Raw genomic sequence first — 4,660 nt, 5'->3', positions numbered from 1 at the left:
GTATAATTCTGCTCTCCAATCCCGAGTCAGCATCACCAGAGACACCTCCAAGAGTCAAGTTGTCCTAAAACTGAACATTCTGCAAATTGAGGACACTGCCCTGTATTATTATGCCAGAGACACAGTGAGAGAAATCCAGTGTCAGCCTGCACAAAATCCTCACTGCAGGGATAGTCACGACCAACAGGGGGAGCAGAGGACCAACAGGGATTCCAAGGACCAGTATGGGTTGCTTCGGGAGTTAGGAAGTATTAAACTATGCTGCATGAACACTTGCTTTAATTTTAGAAGCTATGGTGTCCACTAGAGATCCCTCTTGACCCTTGTAGCCTTATAAACTTGGTATTTTTACATGTACTAGAACCAATGGATTTTCCCCACAAACTAAGTTATAAATTATTTTCTTGTTGTCAAAAAGGTTGACATATAATTTATGGTGATATATACATATATATATGTGTGTGTGTGTGTGTGTGTGTGTGTGTGTGTGTGTGTGTGTGTGTGTAAATTCTGCTTAAAGCCATTCAATTTATTTCATATATGTGTGTGCATTTCCACAGGACACAGCAATCTATTATACTTGTGAACTGTAAGTTCATTAAGTATGCTTAGAAATCTTGAGTAATCTGTAATTTGTGAGTTGGTCTGTTTTTTTTTTTTTTACATATGATAGAAAAAGGACTCCTATCCTGTGTTAATGTTATGAAATCTTGGAAAATTGAATATTCAGATTTTCTTTCTTGTAAACCAAGAGCACATAAGAAAGTTCACTTTTTTGATTTTTGACAAATTACATTTTTATATATTTCCCTTTGTAAAAGTAGAATTTCACGTCAGAGTCTCAAAAAATTGTTCCTCCCCACGTGAGTCATGATCCCCCAAACCACATCATTATCAGCCGTCAGTGTGCACATCCCAGCTGATGTCAGCTCCAGACCTAGTCCCATCTCTCTGAAGTTCTTCCCATAGAAGGCTGCTGTGACACCAGCAGTTGTGTGGTGAAACTTTGGGGACAGAATTGACCAGATTCTTAGATTCCCGATATTAGGACTCACAGCAGTGAACTGAACAGTCCACACAAAGCTGAGAGCAACAGATCCACTGTCCTGTTACCCAGGGTCAGGCTGAGAATCAGCTGGATTCTTGAGTCTATTTATGAAATAAAAAACACCTCCTAGTCTCAAGTATTTTACTTTGATATGGATATTTGTATAGTGATACAAATTTAATGTTATTTTTGATATACTACATATATATATATATATATATGTGTGTGTGTGTGTGTGTGTGTGTGTGTGTGTGTGTGTGTGTGTGTGTGTGTGTGTGTGTGTGTGTGTGTGTGTGTGTGTGTGTGTGTGTTTCTACTCTTGTTTAAGGTGTTGTAAATACGCACTTCATTTAAAATATAATTTAATGTTCTAGGCATCCTAAATATTAATGAAAAGCCTTGGATATGCTAATTGTATCAAGTTTGGGAAATGAAAAAGTCTAACAACAAAAAGACAGTTATTTGTTTCCTGGTGGAAAGATGAAGAGGTCAGTGGAAGGAATTTTAAGAAATCTAAGGGAGAAACTCAGGAATCAAAAAAACTGAGTTTGCTGCAGATAGGCATTTGAATCCACAGCAAACACTGAGCAGCAGACAGACAGTGACAGGGGATCTCACATTTGCAACCTCCAAATTCCTGAGCACAATGCTCTCAGCAATGAATAAACATCAGGAAACACTCACATGTGCTCACCAAGGAAAAGGAATTTTGAGAACCCGTGTTTGGATGACACAAAAGGAAATAAAAATAACCCATGTCCTTATCATAGAGAAGGAATTATGACAAACGTTGTAGGCAGGTCTGACCAAGACCAAGAAATTAATCAAGGAGGATCCAGGTCCATCCCAGGCAGTGGGACAGACAGAGCTCTTGTGTAGAAACAATACTGTGTGTGAAGCCATTGCATTTCACGTTCATACTGAGGAGACATGCCTGTATATGCACACAGCATGCTCAGATCACAGACACAGACAGAACTAAGAGGAACATAGTGATCTCTGAACAAGGGAAAGCTGCACGTGTAGCTGCCACACTGTGTCACTTCCTGAAACTGACATCATTGTCTTTGATGTCGTAATCTGCTCTAAGCACTGCCCAACTCCAGAGCCTGCCATAGCAGGAAGACATGCAAATGAGGCTTCTCTGTGCCCATGAAAACCAGCCCTGCCCTGAACCTGCAGCTCTGGAGAGGAGCCCAGCCCTGGATCCCAGGTCCTCTTGTTCTGTGATCAGCACAGAACACACGCCACTTGCCATGAACTCGGGACTCAAATTGGTCTCATTCTAAAAGGTAACTTATGGAGACGAACTGCTGTGTGTTCTGTACAGATGAGAAAAAGAAAAAATATAGGATCTGTGACAGATTTCTGACTAGAATTTTCTGTGTTTGCAGGTGTCCAGTGTGAGGTGCAGTTGGTGGAGTCTGTGGGAGGCTTAGCACAGCCTGGAAAGTCCCTGAAACTCTCCTGTGAGGCCTCTGGATTCACCTTCAGTGACCATTACATGCACTTGGTCCACCAGGCTCCAGGAAAGGGGCTGGATTGGGTCTCAAGCATTAGTGATACTAGTCTATTAATCTACTATGCAGACACTGTGAAGGGACGATTCACTATTTCCGGAGACAACGCCAAGAAGTCCCTGAACCTACAAATGAACAATCTCAAGTCTGAGGACATGGCCATATATTACTTGAAAGAGACACAGTGAGTGAAAGCTGCTGAGAGCTCAGAAACAAATCTTCCTGTACGTCTCAGGACCAGCAGGGGGCGCTGAGAGCACACAGGGCTCTGGCTCACAGAAGAGCCTCTTCTGAGAGGCAAACAGGGTTGGACTCCTCAATGTCTGTGCTGCCTCTCCATATCACACTCAGGGATTCTCTTTGCACTTATGTTGTAGTAATCTTTGAAATGTCCTAATTTCTATTTAAAATCTGTTTCCATTGTGATAATTGTCTTTGTATTTATGTTTATACAGTTTTGCCCTCCTCTGCCAACTCTCCCTCCCTCCCTCTTTCTTCCTCCCTCCTCTTCCTTCCTCTCTCTCCATCCCTCTTGCTGTCCCCCTCTGTCCTGTCTATCCATCCCTGAGTGTGTGTGTGTGTGTGGGTGGGTGGGTGTGTGTGTGTGTGCACGCGCACATGCACGCGCGTGTGTGTGTGTGTGACAAATGTTTACCTGTGTGATGCTTCCTAGTGGTCAACTAAGGCCCCTCAAGCTCACATTTCACATTGTTCTTTTGCAGACAGGGAATCATCAACATAGTTACACGTCACCAGAGTCTACAAAGAACATGCGCTTGATCATAGAGAACAGTTCAAGAGTTTGCGCTGCCGGATCACACATTGTGAGAGATGAACGACATCGTAAGTTCCCCTTCCTCTTGGTGTCTTCTGTTCATCCAAGCATGTACGTCAAGGATAGACACATAGTTGTGATGAAAAGGGAACCACCTCCTGTGGCCACACCCTGAGGTCATGCGGTCCCCAAGTTATACTATAGGATTCCACATGATCTGAAAACAGCAGGATCAATAGAGTGCTAGCCAGATATGTGAGGATGTAATGAATTAAAGACACGGCCTTAGGTTTCCTATCCCCAGGAATGTATGTTCCCAGTGTCTCTGAGGAGTTCAGGGGCCATGAGAAGGAGGATGTGTTCACACAAACAGTCGCAATGTTGGGAACTGATGAAGAAAAAGGATGGAGATGGGGTGACTCCAGTGTTCATGGATGCAGTACAGATTTAAAGGACTCCATTTGTGAGGGAAGGAAGCCAAAGCTGGTCAAACAGCTGCTCATCAGATCATTGGAGCAGGAGGCCTTTAATGTTCTACAGTGATGGATTTTTAACACGCTTTACTAATTTGACAACACTTTTCGTGTTTTATTTGAAAACACATGTACATTTGCGATGTATCTTGGCCATATACTCACTCAACTCTTTCCTTCCAATTCCCTCTCCTTGGCCCTCACAACACATTTTCCTTCCAAGTTCATGTCCTCTGTTTATAACATAAATGATTCCCACTGTGATGCCCATGTGATCATGGCTGTGGAGTCACCCAAGGACTAAGACAATCAACTAATAGACACATCACTAAGTACAATGACTCTCCATGTGTCAGGTTCCATCTTTAATGCAGAGTCTAGGACTGTTCACAAATGTGTGGAGTGTTTATCCACAGACATAATGTCTACATAAAAACCCCAATATCCCCCACATCCCCACCCCTTCATATCTCTCCCACAAAGGCTCAAGACACATCACTAAAAGCTGGTTTGGAAGAAGGAAAGTACCAGAAATTGGGGAGGAGTTCTATGAAATGGTGTCCTCTGAACATTAGTCATTACATACATGACCTCACACTAGTTATGCTTCCTTTTATGAGACTTGCTCAAAAGCAAGCCAGTTCAATTATCCAGTATGTAGGGGAGAGGGCATCCAGATGTCCCACCCACCTGGTATCCTCAATATTTTCTATAGAGCTAATCATGGTATAAAATAAAAAAAAACAGTTCTTTAACCTTTGAAACATGGGACCATGACTGCCCTTATACTGATAATATGTGAGTGCTAGATACTTATCCCAAAACAGATATATTACATACTGCT

Source organism: Cricetulus griseus, chromosome 5, assembly GCF_003668045.3.
Source record: "Cricetulus griseus strain 17A/GY chromosome 5, alternate assembly CriGri-PICRH-1.0, whole genome shotgun sequence".
NCBI lineage: Eukaryota > Metazoa > Chordata > Mammalia > Rodentia > Cricetidae > Cricetulus > Cricetulus griseus.
Note: the sequence above shows the minus strand (reverse complement) of the source record.